A 16,706-nucleotide genomic window follows, 5' to 3' on the forward strand; every position below is an offset into this window, starting at 1 on the left:
GCTAAAGGGAAAAAAATACAAGATAAAAAATGTAAAAATAATAAATAATTTTCTTTTATTGAAATTCTAATTTCGAACTCATCAAGGTAAAATGAATTAAAACTTCTTTATATATGTAATGGAATCCGTCTTTTAAGTTTAAACATGTAAATGTAGTTCATCAGGACATTTAAGGGCCCCCTAAGCCTTCGGGCCCCTATGCGACGGCATTCCTTGCATACCCTTATTTAGGCCACTGATCATATCGTGTCCTTCAAAATACCTTCGTGGCTTTCTAAAAGGCTTCGATCACATTCTGCTTTCTTGAGAATTACTAAGGGATCGTTAGAAAATAACATTGAGTGGTCGTTTGAAAATAGCTGCAGACGTCACTACATAAACCCTTATAAATAATAAAAAATATCCTTATAAATGAATTTTATAAACCCTTATGATTGAACGTAATTAACTCAAATAGGAGTTGTGCAGGAGATCCTCGTGTGGACACAAAAAGTACGATCATTCAAGTCTTAAATTTGTGACATTCTTTCCAACATTACTATATACATTCTTCCAGAGCTGATGCCCTCTTGGACTGCAAGTTTTAGCAGCGACGTTCGACAACCTACTTTTTGGATAATATCCCATAACGGGTTGTCCGTTAGTCAGTTTAACTCCGTTTCCTTACTTTAAAACATTTATCTGGTCCTAGGGGCTAGGAGACTAAAATGAGCTTTTCATCTAGAGCCAGAAGTAGATTTAAGGGATCCCATAAGTCATTATCGTGAAAAATCTCCAAATTATTAATTAATTTTGTGGTAAATATACTGTATTTCTTAAGATGAGGAATTACAGAAGTCAGGTAAGATGAGTAATCACTTCATAAATCCAACTCTGCAGGTAATGGGTTCATGCAGTTACACTGCAGAAGCGGTTTTGGTATATTGATAAAAACACTTTTTTTTGTTTTTGTTTTTTTGGTTTTTTTGGTTACTATAATAGGTTAAATAGCGTTTCTTCCTGAAATCAATTGTACAGAATTCAGTACCTCAAAAAGTGAAAGATTAATTAAAATGGTGATCCCCCTTATTAGAATATAGCACGTCAATCAGTTTATTTCCGAGAAAGAAATATGGAAAATCAGAGATGCGCCGGGATTCGAACTCCGGACTTCCCGATGCTAACCTGACGTGCTTTTAATAGCACCACGAAGGCACACAGTAAGGAAGGAGAAAATTTCTTACAAGTTTGTAGAAATGCTGACAGCCGTGAAACTGTATAGAAGCATTTGTTTCTTATTTGTCCATTTCAAACATTTCCTTAGAAGAGGCGCAACCATAGTGAATTTATAAGACACTTCAAAAGAGAATGATTCACCTTGTGAGGCTGCAGTATTTAAAAGCATTTATTCTTATTTATCGATCGTAGCATATGCTTTGTCAGTGTTGTAAATGTTATTAAATTTTATATGAAAAAGCAATTTTAAAACAACAGAGGTATTTATTTAAAAGGTTTTGATTGAATAGATCTCATTATTACTGTGATCTCATTATTACTGCTGTCATCTCACTGCATTCAAACGCACACTTCCCCTCATACACACACTTTCCCCTCGGCGGTATATTTGTAACAAGCAAGGGAAAGCATGCCGAGCTGAATGTCTGGATGTCTTCGACCGCTTGCCGCCACTGCCGGATCAGGGCCACCAGAAGACGGCCCGTAGTAGGAATGGGAGCGGCTCCTGCGAGACATAGCAAACCTGAAAGTGAATGTGGGATTTCGTTGGTTAGTGGCCCACCCGCGGTGAGAGTAAAAAAAATGTGGGGGGAGAAAGGGGTCAATGACACGTCGATGTTCGCTTCACTCGGTATTGTAATTAATTTCGGAACAACTCTTCTGCTCCTTTTTTTCACCGTTCTCTTTCTTTCGCTCCTTCTCTCTCTGCGAACTGGTTTTAAGGTATGTGGTTAATTGGCTCATCGAACACAGCATTCGATACCATTCCGATTAGCAGCCAACAGTTCCCCAAAAATCAGAAAAAAAAAAGAACTTGCCCGCCCATCGCTTGCGGGTGGTCACCGTTGCATTTTCTCTGTAGTGAACATCCTGTTCCAGTGAACGAAATATTTTCACCAGTAAGCGAAAATTGTCAGTTATCTCCAGGATGGGAAAACTAATTTCGGTCTCGAGCGTATCACAACATGCAGCAGAAAATAATTCATTCGGATCGCTGAAGACCTGTTTATATGGATTAATGATGTTACTACAACTTAGGACATATTAATTGGTATAAAGCGCAGAGTGTGCTTGAGGGTAGGGAAAACATTTTATTTTTTATCTACGGCTTTTCGGGCTGCGTTAAATGGATATTCATCTATCTAGTGAGGGTTCATTGGATTTACTACCACCACGAGGCTTTGGTGAACATAACTGCAGCTTTAAGAAACACTTAAAACTTCAGCTTCGTCGAACATGAAGGAAAAAGTAAGCAAAAAGTATAGTCAATATTTGTGGCCTAGTGGCGATAGATTTCTTTTGTAGATTCAGAAGTTCCGAATTCTGATCTTGATTATATCAAATTTTTTACTAAGACTCCTTGAAATAGCACTGCAAGAAATGAACGGCATTTCTTTCGCGTATCCTTGGAAGTTAAGCTTCCAACTGATAACTAGAAGATGCTGGGTTTGATTCCTTGTTGATTTTTAACTGAAATTAAGGAGCGGGGTGTACAGAGAGCATAATAAGGATTAATGAGGCTCCAAGTTTGATATGTGTCATAAATTTTCACTGGCCAATGAACAGACTGATGACTGAACTACATATATATTTCCAGATATATTAGTGTTTTGGGTTTGCAAACTGAATAGCAATTGTTTTTGACGCATTAAGAGTGCAATTATCGTATCTGTTTATTGAACTGAATATACATATAATATGAATCTATATGCTTATCATGTCAATTAATAAAGAAAATTTTAATTTTATTTACTCAATTTTAATATAATATTATATTTTAATGCATATATATGATTTAAACAAATTAAAAGTCTTCTACATTCAGTCAAACTCCTGAGCATTTAAAACTGATGATTTAAATATATATCCCATAATTTCTGTTTGCAGTTTTCCGCTCTCAAATTAGAAAATTTATTTGACAAATAATTAATATGAAACAAAGCTTTATTCAGAACTTTCATTAACTGTTTCATCAAGACTAGATTGGATTGGACGCACTAAGGTTATCTGCTTTCGTATAAGACTATCTAAGAACTGCCTCATTCTTATGTTAAAAATGCGAATTGCCAAGAAAATGCCCATGGAACCAAACCGTTCCCCGGACTTTGAACCCGGGCCGGACAATCATATCTTCGGTGCTCAGTGATCTTCAACTCACGTTTGATACCTTTTTGATACGTTTGATACTACAGAGTACTTTTTGTCTGTGAACTTAAGATCGATGAAGTAAATTTTTTTCCAATTATTATATCTTTTCTCGAAAGCCATTCTTTTATAATCCAGTGGTTTATCTCTGGGCATATTCTGTTCAAGCGCCATAAAAATCTTAGAATAATTTTTGGGGATTATCAGTTGGGACTTAATCTAATTTATTGCCTTCATATAAACGAATATATATTAGAATCCATTGGAGCTGTCAGTTGAAAGGTGTCTTTTTTTTTTTCCTTTTAAAGGGAAAGCAGACTCACTGTTACCATTTAGGTGACGTCTGACACTATATTTCAGAGAAAAAGAAAAACATGTACATATACACAAATCCTTTGCTATATTATTAGAATTAAATGCACGAGAATGAAGTAAATTCTCTCGATTCGGACTGTAGATTAATAATTCAGATTGCTCCATTTAATAGATTTTAGGCCACTACGTTTATGTTGCTTAAAATGCTGAGAAAATAATGAAAATTCTTCATTTTGCAGTCATCAGACATGCGCATTACTAGTAATTCTGCGAGGTACTTGAACAGGCGAATTAGGCATCCAGTTTGAATTTAAGTGCTGAATTTCAGTCAGGGTTATTTAGCTTGCATCTGTTAGTTGGAACCTATATGTTTGATCACTGCAACTAATAAATTAGCGACAGTCAACGATCTGATTTGTGAGTTTTGTGAGGCTTTGGGAAAATTTCCTGCATCCATTTCGAAGACTGGGCTTTTTTAGTATCAAAGCCATAAACTCATGTTTCATTACTGGTGAATAATAAAATTTTTTCCTCATTCACATGTCCGCAGTAAATTGCAGTGCTATTGCCCTTCTGATCTCGATTCAGCAGACGTCGGACGAATTTTATAGCAATGCGATGCATTTCGAATTTCTCAGGCAAAAAAATGTGACGATATGATCTAATTAAAGTTTTGTAATCTTCAGCAATTTCTCGTGCAAACAATGGTTAGTTTGAACGCACGTTTTCAGGAATATGAGCCACCGAGTTTCATCAGTTAAGGTCGATGTGTTCCGTGAATGAAAATCATAATCAGTTGATTGTAGGCCATCTTTGAATTGCTTAAATCAATCAAAACACTGCATAGAGCTTATGCAGTAATCACCGTAAACTTGCTTCAAAATTCAACGGGTCTCTTCCCTCTCTTCAACTTCAACGTAAATTTTGTGTTAATACACTGTTCATGAAATTAATTCATTTTGAGAATCTCAGAATAGATACGAAAAGTTGCGTAATATAACGACTAATGACAATTTAAATATGAAACAAAAGAAAATAATCTGCCGGGGTCATTTACATACAACGTCACTTAACAGATTTCACTGTAAAATCGCAATGAAGCACTGCTAAGAAAAACTCGTTGAACAGACTTTATATTACGTAACTCGGGAAGGAACAGTTCGGTTTTTTTCCTTGTCCTTTTATCTTTTTTGCGTAAAAGATGTTGCGTATTTGATGTGTTAACTGGAGGGGAAATTGCAGTCTAATTGATAAAGAAATGCATCCTTGTCCAATTTTTAAATCAAAGAAATTATTTTCCACTGGTATAAAGAGCATGCTAGCATTTCGATGGTGGAGCTCTAGTATTCAGTGCTGTGGGAGAATGCATTAAACGCTTAAACCACAAACAATCCCTTTTCTTTCTCTAGCTCTTGTGCATTCATTGGGGACCTCGATAACCTTTAGACTCTTAATTTCTTTCTCTTTTTAAAAAAGACCGTGTGACCCACACAAACTCAGTAACTAACTCAATCTTGTTCCAAGGCCTTTTCTTAAGAGCGCTAAGAACTGCACTTATTATTAGAATCTTCTTTTGCCGGAGTCTCTTAGCGGCATTCACTGCAAACCAAGAGCACCCCTACTGTGGATCGGAGGTTGCGCGCCATTTCATTGCTCGAAAGGCTCTGGATCGAGGGACGGAGGGGGTGCAACGAACACATATTTTCCCACGCCTTCGAGTGGCTCCGATGGCAACCTCATGCAGGTTTGCGCATAATCGATCTGCAATGGCCAGCCGGCTTTTAAGAAAATCACTCATTCTGTTTACTCACCAGGGAAGCAGCCTGTGATTGGACACGCGGAATGTCTTTGTGGGTAAAACTTTTATCCCCCTTTCCATTATCTCATTTCTCCCCCTTTCTCTGTTAGCAATCTTTGCACAAGCTTTAAACACCGTTTGGAAAACCACATTATTAAATGGGAAAAGAATAAAATGAAAAGTGTCAATACCTTATTGAAAATGTAGCAAATTCGTTTTTATGAAGAGACAAGCGATTGCTCTGTAGCGAAGTACGTATTCTAATGCTGTAATGTTTAGAAAAATAATCAGTTACACATATTATAAACTATATCAGCTAAGTACACTACGTAAGACATAAAATATAAAAAACATTACAAGAAATACGGATAAATTAAATTTTTAAACTCTGGTTCTTACACAGAAGAGACCTACTAAGAAGTTCGAGTGGATAAACTCGCTGAACGCTGATAAATTCGATCCTGCTTCAAATGCCAGTAAAGGAGTTGACTGCATGGCGTCAGGGCCGGGACCTAACATAAACAAATGTCTAGGACCCAGTTTTCTTGAGGGCCCGGTCAAACCGTCCACTTTGAAAAAAATGTAAAAATAAAATAAGTTTCTTTTTATTTCACAAAATAAATAAAAGTGCATCCATATACTCAATTTAAATTTAATCTAAATTTAAAGGTTTCTTTTTTTAATAAAATTTATTGGTATAAATGGTCCACTGTACATGAACAATAGTTTTCTGACTAACTAATCTGCAGGTGGGGGCGTGACACGTGATATTGGATGCGTACTGCATGGTGGAGAGATGTCTAGTAAAAAAATTAACCGTAGCAAGATTAGAGACAAAAGAATATGCACATAGGTGTTTTATTGGTAGATAGACGATTTTTTGGCTCTAAATATAGAATTTCTGGAAGTGGTTAATTAGTTGAAGTGTTGAAATAGCTTTTTATATAATAAATTGTATAAATAATTTATATAAAATGAATTATTGCCACCCTTCCAGTGCCGAAAAATGAAAGCGTGCGAAGAAAATGCAGGAAGAAACAATAAAGAAAAAAAATTATCTGTTTAGCTATGTTATTAATACAAAACCAGATAATATTAATGCGTATTTCATTCTGAAGCAAAGTTATAGAAAAAGAACTCGGGGAGAATTCTGGAAACCAGAAAGTACACGCGGAAGTGACAGAAAGCAAAGAAACCGAATTGAAGTAATAGAAAGGAAAAATATAGAAGGAATACCAGATATTGCTAAGAAAATCCAAAATGCAAGTGATGAAGGAGAAATTCAAAATATAGAATGCATAACCTAACATCGTTAATGATGCTTTAGTTTCGGAAAATTTGAACATTTCTTTGTGTCCTTTAAGGAGACGGTGGACTTTAAAAATTAGTTTTTGAAGTTTTTGTGTTTTCAACAAGAAATTTTATGCCTATACATATTATAACATCAGTTTATAAAATATGTGTTCAAAATTTCAATTTATTTTAAATTAAAAAAATTCTAAACAAATAATTAATTATTTTAAATAAAAATTTAAAATGCTCCTTGCGAGCTAATTTTCGAATTGTTTTCCTAATTTTTCCTTTAAATTTTTCCTTTAAGTTAGTTATAAAGACGTGACAAAAGTTTTTGTGTACCCTTTATTGAATATGATGGATCAGAAATTTTTAAAAAGGACTTGTGAACTTAAACCCAGTTTTCGGAAAAAAAAACACCTTTTGTTAAACATTATCGCAAGTTTAAACTTCTTTAATAACCTCATAACCAAAAATGCATACACAGATCTACTGGAACATATAACAAGACAGTTTCTTCCAAATACCATTCATTTTTAACTAAAAATGAGACGCATGGAGCATTTTCAAGACATGAACTGCAAAAAAATTAGTTTTGAGGAAACCGAATTTAAAGTTTTTCTTCAAAATTGCCTTTAATACATGGTCATGAGAAACAGCAAATTAACTTTAAATATGAATATATAGACACTAGGTAACATTTTTGTATCATTTAAATATTTTTATTCTCACAATATTAAATTTGATAAAAATAAGTATATCGCAAATTGGTATGTGATTCGAAGTTAGAGGTAGACACAATTCATACATTATATCCAATGAAACTTTTAAAATTCATCCGCGTCATATGTTTTACCTTCATCTTTTACATTTACTTTATTTTTTAATGCTTTAAAATATGTTTTACTATTTCTGTTTTTTTAGTCCAAAGGGATTTGAATCCCGAAGGGCTATTAGTTTCGTTTTGGCATTTTGCGTCGGACTCATAAATGTCGGTTCACTTTTCAAACTGTTGCCACAAAATGTTAGAGTCCTGCATTATATTTGAAGAAATTAAATAATGAAAAATCTGCATAAATGTATGTATATTTCTCGTATTGTGATAAAACAACGGTACATAGAGTCATCGAATTTTGAATAACGTAATCCTCCAACGAATATGAGCATGTGGAAGACCAAATTTGAAATTTGAAATTTGTTTTATGATCGATTTCCTATTTTTTAAAACTTTGACGAATTTTTGATTAACAAACTCAAGGATTTCAAAACGAGCAAGGGCAACGTTGGGCAGAAAAAAAACATTTTTATCTCCAGCGCGTGAGTCTCTGTATCGGAAATTCTAAAGATATGCTCGTTTTAAAACTATTTTGCGATATTGCTGTTGCACTGGATCTTATGGTTTAAGTGCGAGGAACATGATTATTTAATAAAGAAAGGTAACACACAAAATGTTAAAAAACGCCCCTTTGAACGTAATTTAAAATCTGAAACATTTCAGATTTTTTTTTTTTTTTTTTCCAAGCAGGTAAACTTCTCTTTTTGCTTTGGTTCAAGTGACGTTGATCATTCTTTTTTGCAACGAGTTGGCTTCCTCCTGTTCTACGCCTATAGTATTTACTTAACCAAAGTTAAATTCATTAATAGTTGTCAATGCTGACATTTCTAACCATTTTTTAAGAAATAAACACTTCTTTTGGTCAAATATATAAATTATAACATCAGTAAATAACCGTTGAAATACCTTTTTCTACATTTTCTCCAAAATTTTAAGGGCAAAGTTCACGCTGTTTACACATTTTAAACGCTTGTAACTTCTTTAAAAATTAGAATATTTGAACTCGGTTTTTTGAATATGATGTAGTTACGTATGTGGAATATTACAAGAGTGAAAAAACAAATTCAATATTTTAGTTGATTTTTAGTTATTTTAAAGTCCACCAACATGTCTGTTGCCTCCACGAATTCAAACAACCCTGCGTAGAATGCAGGGCGAAAGAGGTTTCTTCAACTATTACTCAAGCTATTCAAGGATTCTATAAGGTATTTCTCCCACTTTCCTAGCGTGCTTTCGTGGTGTAGTGGTTCTGCACGCTGGGCTGGTATTCCAGAGGTCTGTGGTTCGATTCCCGGCGAAGGCGGTTGCTAATTTTTTTCATCTCTCCGGCTTTTCCAATTAACCTAATATCTCCACAACTGAATAAAAGTAGAACCCTACAACGAATTCCAAATCTTCCGAGTGGATCACAACTGTTATGAACTATGGGATTACACGGAAGGAATGTAAGCAGAAACTGCCTGAAATAAATTTGACTTAATAGAAAAATATTAGAAATACTCTATAAAGGAACTTTGTATTTATATATTTTGTGCTATTCCGATGACCATTACCAGTATAAAACATAACATGGCCGGAATAATAATTATCAGAAGTGCCAAAAATGGAATTATTTACAATAATAATATTTATTCTTCTGACGATAAGCCTGTGATGAACAGTTTTAATTCTATTAAATTATTACGTATGTAATATAAGAAATTAGCGATTAATAAAAAAGTGTCATTGTATAATTTCTATTTCATATTCCGTTTTTATCTAAAAATTAAGCTACTCTTTAAAAAAAAAAAAAGTCGCATTTCAGAGGGCAAATAGTTCGTGAGCCAAAGTTAAATTTTCCCAAAATGCAATAAGTGTACTTTGATTTAGCAGAGCAAACTGTTAGGAGTGTTTATAGTTTTAGTTACAGTATGTTCTAATTTTAAATGCACACGTTTAATTCTGTTGTGACTGTAAAAGTAACTTTTGTGTATACTCCTTAGCTATGCAGAAAAACCTTTTACCTTTTAAGTAGCTGAAACCCAAAGAGCAATTATTATCAGATATTTTTTTCCAGTTAATAATTACTCATTATTGGCCAATAATTGCTCACCGATGTTTCGTTACCTCATTTTGAACTGGTTCCGCACTTTTCACTCTTCGGCCTTATTATCTATACAGATACAATTTTCCAGCTACATATGAAGTAAAATGAATTCGGAGTATTCAAAACTGCATCATACGTACCTAATATATACTACTAGAAAGAAATTTAATTCATAATAGTAATTCTGAAGGTGTTTATAAAAATTGTTGATTGTTTACATTATAAAGTATATCAATCAGACGCATTATGAAGTAGATTAATTATTAAAAAAATAAAATAAAAAGGTAATAAAAAATAAAACAAAAAGATAAATTATAAAGAATGGCTTTTTACTTCCTTGTACGAAGTTAAAAAGGAAGTATTGTAATCGCGAAAAGTTTCAGGCAGCATATTTCAACGAAAATATCCATTTTGACCGCTATCGAATGAAATTTAACGATGCTTTTGCGTGATATCTGTACGTAAGGACAGAATAAAAGACTCTTTTCCTCAAAAAAATTATAAAACTGCTTTAAAATGAATTCTGAAGAGAATTTTTCGTGGCGTCTGTACGAACGTATCTCGCATAACTCAAAAACAAGTAGCCTCAGAACGTTGAAATTTTGTATATAGGGACTGCTATAACATGTAGATGTGCACCTCGTATTTTGGTTGCAATCGGAAGCACCAAACGTATATAAATATATTTATATATATATATCCACTCTGTTACCCGGCTCAGTGATCTCAGTTTCTTTACTCTTATATGGTTGTAAATTGTACATTTTTTGCTTTAAAAATGATTGAATTATGTTGTTCTTATCTTCCGGTTAAGGCTTTTATGCCTTTAGTAAATTTGTATGCAATATTTTTAGAATTATCAACAATTTTAAAGTTGTTTAAGTGCTGCTAAGCCTAATAATGTTTTGGATGGCGGCCATTGCTTGTTTACATTTAAAACAGCAGAATAGTGGATTTGTGGCCAAATCTAGAGAAACTTAGCTTCGCAACAACAAAGATAACGCCTTCATTTATTATTGCGAATTAAATCATGCTTAATCCTTTCTGGAATTTTTTCGAGGAAATAAGTGTTAAAGATTTACTTCGTAATTTTTGATACGGATATTTTGACATTTTATGTATTTTTGCCTTGTCGCGAAGTGAGAACTCAATTAATTGAATAAGAAGTACTCAATTGTCTGTGAAAAACTGTTTTTTTTTTCTTTTTGTTGTTGTTGTTGAATGATGTATAATTTTTTTATACATCCTTCTAGCTTTATTATAGTATTTGAATAGAACATGTGGCAACGATTAGATAATTCTTTAAATGATATAAATTTTGTGCATTCTGAGTTATAATATGAACGAAATATAATACTGTTAAGTGAACCTAGCGCCAGAATGTCGCTATGGTAAACAAATAGAGTCAATTTTAAAGAATGCATTTATTCTATTGTGGTTTATGCGCTGTCGGCGAAGTAGATTTAATTCAATCCAATAAGTTTAAATGAAATGGAAAAAAATGCGTATAATTTAATATTCCGGGTAAGGAAGTCATGTGGTGTACACATCAGATTTTTTTCTTTTATTTCTCAGATTTAGTTACGCAATTACGATTGTAATTTGAAAGAATTTTCTGCCATATCAAATAGAAGAAACTGAAACTGGCTCTTTGCCAAGATGAGCAGTGCATTATTAACATTTGATAGATAAATGTCCTAGTAATGGAATGTAATGTAACTGTCTCAAACAGTGAAAAACTTTGTTGTAGCTATTTCTAATGTCAGAATCTATAAGTAATTTACTCTATTATGTCATAAAGTATGACTCTGTTGTGTTATATACAGATATTATATAGTTTATATATCTTGAATACCTTAAGCAGACGATTTATTCATTTGTTCTTTCTTATGCAGGAAAGAATTCCAAACCATTACAAACTGAAGCATAAAAAATCTAAACTGAAATTTTGTCGATCTCAGTTTCGTTTGCCTAAGCTTTTAAATTCAAGCAATTAAACTTTCTTCCAAGTATCTAAAAAAAAAAAAATAAATAAATAAATAAATAAAATAAAATAAAATAAAATATACAGTCAACTTCCGCGATTAGTCGTGCACTATTTAAAAATAAAAAAAAAAATAATAAAAAAAAAAAGATGCCTTTTACATAATTTGTGACCTGTTTTTATCCACAACAGTGTATAAATTGATTGCGCATAATCCAGAATAAATGAACATTGTACGATACGAAACAAAACATTCTGACCGACTGACTTTCTTATGTAAGTTTGAACTCAAAGATATTATTGAAATTTTCTTATTTTATTAAAGGCGAACAGGAAAAATATGGGTGGCGTAGGCGCATTCAGCTGATCTCTTCTCTCCTCTCTTCCCGTAACGTGAAAGAACTGCCAAAATTTTCGCTGTCTGTATGTGGTGAGCTTATCGCATCAGGTGGAAGTGCATTATTTAGCATTAAAATTGGAGCAATTTCTTATTACGTTTTAGACATTATTATTAACGTTTAATAACGTTTCTACCTGAAACATTGTGTGAAACACGTGAACATTATGTGATCACATAATATCATGAGCTTATTTTTTATTATTTTTATAAGGAATGCTATTTTAGTTTTAAACTAACCAGTTTTGTTCAGTTACTTAGTTTTCTATCTTCCTTCATTTCCATTCCCTACCAGAATGTTTTTTCAGTTTCGCGTCATGTGCAGAGTAGGATAAAAGGATACAAGTTAAGCTGGGGTCTGAGTTGCTTCAGACAGAGAGTGTTCCGCCGTTTGGCCACGTTCTTTCTCTGATTTAAATCTGCTATTTTACGGCCATGCTTATTAATTGTCGGTTTTTGTACGTCAGTGGTACAGCTAAGAGCCAACTCACGTTAATTATCTCTTTGCAGCTTCGGCTGATTATTTAATTTAGTTTTAACTTTGTATTTCTATTTTGAATTTGCAGCCAAACGTATTGGTTGAGTTTACAAGCACCAGCAGTGCCGTCTGTAAGTCCTCTCTAAGTTGAATAAAAGGATCTTTTTATCCTTCTCACGGCTTGTTATTAATACAGTTTTAACTTGGCGGATAGTCGCTTCACAGTTCAAGTAAAGTCTAGACAAAAAAAAATAATAAACATTATTTAGCTGGAATCTCAACACTTTAACTGCTCGTTGTCGCACAATGTTTGAGTTACATTGTATAATAACAAAGTAAAGTAATTGATCCACCTTCATTTAATATTATTTATTACTTAATTTTGTTTAATGTTGTCGGCAAGTCTCAAAATATATATAAAAGTTTAATGATGGAATCATTCTTTATTTTTTAATTCTTCTATTTTTATTTCTATGCAATCATGCCGTACCTAGTACACGCGTTCATTTATTCCATTCGTTAGAGAATCGAGAGCTTTACTACTAGTAAATATTTTTTTAATGCCATTTAAAAATTAAGTTTCTCCTTTTCTAATGCCTTTTATTCTTCCACTATTTAGATCGTATTCTTTTTGTTTGGAATACTGATTTTTGGGGGATTTGGGTCACCAAATGAAATTACTCAACAAATTAAACTTTTTAAAAATACAAGTATTTCGATAATAGTATTTTTCTGCTAATTATAACATAGGTTATTCCTCTGTCCTGTGTTTTTTTCAACTGTCCTCATATTAATCGTAATCGAGTTAAAAAATGACATCGTCCCCAGTATTACCTCCGTAAATCGGAAACTGATTATATTAAACTTCAATCCATATGAGATAATACGGAAAACACATTTTACAGTTGTTTTAAATAATGAAGAACTTGTATTTATATCTGTATGTTCCCCCGCATTGGGGACGGCACCTAGAGCCTCCAAATTTTGAACACATTTAACGCTCTACGCGAATATGTGCAGCTCAAACCCCGAATTTGAGTTTTTATTTATTTCATATTTTATACGAATTCAGTGATTTGTTGACTAACACAGTCAATGATTTGAAAGCTAGCAGTGACAATACTGTTCGAAATTAAACATTTTTATCCGAAATAAATGGAGTAAGCCTCTTTCGGATGCTCCGTGCAAAGAAAATGAAGCAATGAAATGTCAAGGTATGACGTCACGACCGTTGTTAATAGGGGAGCTTCTGTTTACATTCTAATCGGTGTTGTTTACATATTAGCTTTCATCATTGAATGTTTCACTTGTAAGAACGTTAATCATAAGTATTCCGTTCTAATTTAGATACTTTACAGTAACGATTTTCTGCTTAATACATAAAAAAATCACAAGAACTACGAATAGCAGTTTCAAATTTAATCAAACATAGGTACACCTTGAAAAAAAAAAGGGGGGGACAATTTTATATCTCTCGTTTTACTGGACCGATTGTCGAAATTTAGCTTGCGTTTTCCATATCTCGAAAGCGCAACTTAGGATATATATTATATTTATATATAGCATTGTTCTAACATAGGTATTTCGACATAAAATCGGACTTTTACTAATATAATGTAACAACTTTTCTCCATATTTCGATTCTACGACTCAAATTATACCAAACTCCCAAGTTTTATACAAATCGCACGAGTAGGTTTTAAAAAACTAGCTTTCAAAGTTTTAGCTCCTCCACGTTAATTAAATTTGGTATATATATATTTATTAATATCTCTTTTTAATAAATTTATTTGATTCTTCCTTTCACATTTCGAAATTTAGTTTTATTCCAAATAAAATTCTCCCATTTTTTATGATTTATTTTTAAAATTTGTACTTTTAAATAAATTTTATAAATTTTTCGAAAACAGTTTTGAATGATAACCTGTAAGGATCTTAAGTTTTACTAACGTTTATTTTATTTTAAATCTTTACTATCACTTCTTATTTTCTACTTCCGGCCAGAATTAAAAGCTTTAACTTATTTATGCAAATTTGTCTTGCGAACGCCAAGTACTTAAGTTGTGGCTTTTTGCCAAGCAAGAGGGAGAGGAAGGAGTGATTAGGAGCGGGCCGCTTGCCATTGCAGTTTTACTCGGTTGCTCGTTGCCTTCAAGGCCAGAGGTTTAATCCTCTTGATAATTTTAAACGTATCGTAGTGTTAACAGTTCTCTGTACTACATACGGCCTTTCTGTTAATATACGGCCAATCTTCAAGTAGACACTTGTTTATTAATCCAAAGTTAGTTTAGAATTTAGTTAATATTTTTATATTCTTACGTTCAGACCACAAGTGGTTGGTCTCTGTATTCCGAAGTCCGGAAATCATTGTAAAGAGAGAAAAATAAAGGGTTTCGTATACCCTTCCTGTGTATCTTGTCTACTTCCCACATTTATTGAACATAGCTTTAGTAAGCTCCCTGTTCCGAGTCAGGTCATTTAATGTTCCCCAAGCAAGTAAGGAGGAACACTGAACCTGATAAACCTATAAAATTTTTCTATCGTCTTAAAGTAGATGTATTTCTAAACATATCTGCAAATTGGAATTTTTATTCAAAATTTCCTAAAATATACGTGAATTTACATATTGGCGCGTTCTGAAATTTGGCATATTTGTAATAATAGCGGTAATAACGCCAAATGTGGTTTACGCACTTTTTCAAAATTATTTGAATGTATGAACGATGACCTTTTTTCTGCTCGTGTACAATCAAAAAAAATTAACGGTAAATAGATTGCTATAAATCAAAAAGTTCGCAAGTGAATTATTCTTGGCGCAAACTAAAAAAGAAAAAAAAAAAAAAAAAAAAAAATGCAGCATGATGAATTTTTAAATTTCTCACCAAAAATTACAAAATTTAATATCTAAGCATAATTTGAGTTGTAGAATCGAAATATGAAAAAAATTGCTATGTTATTTCAGAAAACGTCTGATTTTGTGTCAAAATGTTAGAACAAAGCTCTCTCTATATATCATATATATGTCCTAAGTCGCGCTTTCGAGAAATGGAAAGCGCAAGTTAAATTTCGACATTCGGTCCAGTAGAACGGGATATATAGAACTATCCTATTTTTTGTGCAAGGCATATATGAAAATGCGAAAGTGGTAACTATATAACATAGTAAAATCCGGAAGACCACTGGAAGTTTCAAAGGTGTTTTACACAAATGATGTCTAAAGACTCTTTTATTGCTCTCAAAGTTAGTGAAATTTTATTTAACAATATGTTCGTAGTCTTATCCGCATACGGTGTATGACCGCCGGGATAAGTATTGATAACACGTTGTTGACATTTTTTTGGGGGGGGGCTTCATTTTTGTGACGTCATGCTAAATTTATCAAGCCTAACTTCCTTATTTTTATCTTCAGCGTACCACACTGTTGGCATTTCTCAATATACAAGATATTTATTTTTCAATTTTAATCGGTTATTTAAATGCGATGTGTTGCCATTGCTGACATAAAAACAAATAAGCGATTTAAAAGCAAGAAACTTACTTCTTAAGAATACTTTTCAGTCTGATTGATTTAAATAGAAAATATATTTATGTCTTCCAATTAGAAATACTAACTATTTTTATGAAATTACACTGGCTAGATTTGTTAAAGTAATAACATATTTTTTTCCTATTTTATAAGAACTATTTTATGCGGCTGGCCGCTCGGGCGATTAGCATAAGTTTATTTATATAAAATGTGGTTGTAGTAGGACGAGATTCAAGACATCTCTCGAGAAAGTACTAGATAGGGAAATAAGAGAGAAAATAAACATAGATCACCCGAGTTCCATCACTTCTCTGGCAGGAGAATTATTTGGGCAGCCTGAACTTGTTATTCGCTTCAGTGATTGTCTGACCTTTGATCTATTGGCCTAAGCACAAATGGATTAAAAGAACGGAGCTTGCCGTGAGAAAAACCTCGTTACCAAGTCGCTCTATTCTTCTTACCTCAAAGAAAGGGTCTGAACTATCAGGTTATATTCAATTTATTATATTCGTAACCTTGAATTTATTCCCTTTTCATTATTTCTTCAGTTTTTATAAATGTACCTTTCAAAATGTGAAAATATAGTTCTGATCTTGAAAATAAAACATATAAAAAACTTTTTTCATATTGCAGG

General features: G+C 32.8%; 1 long non-coding RNA gene across 4 annotated transcripts in view; it reads right to left on the bottom strand.

Annotated features, from left to right (window-relative positions):
- The window catches only part of LOC118195832 (uncharacterized), a 77,570-nt gene that overhangs the window by 5,193 nt on the left and 55,671 nt on the right, over nucleotides 1–16,706 (bottom strand). Inside the window, exons 2-3 of one of the 4 annotated variants that reach the window (XR_015040673.1) lie at nucleotides 5,888–6,042; nucleotides 5,665–5,739 (exon numbers count right to left, since the gene is read on the bottom strand). This is a non-coding gene — a long non-coding RNA (uncharacterized LOC118195832). Of the gene's footprint in view, nucleotides 1–5,664; nucleotides 5,740–5,872; nucleotides 6,043–16,706 lie in introns of all 4 variants that reach the window. The other 3 variants (XR_015040672.1, XR_015040674.1, XR_015040675.1) reach the window with 3 other exon arrangements.

Source organism: Stegodyphus dumicola, chromosome 4 (assembly GCF_044657685.1).
Source record: "Stegodyphus dumicola isolate Sdum_Otavi_A_Nest chromosome 4, ASM4465768v1".
NCBI lineage: Eukaryota > Metazoa > Arthropoda > Arachnida > Araneae > Eresidae > Stegodyphus > Stegodyphus dumicola.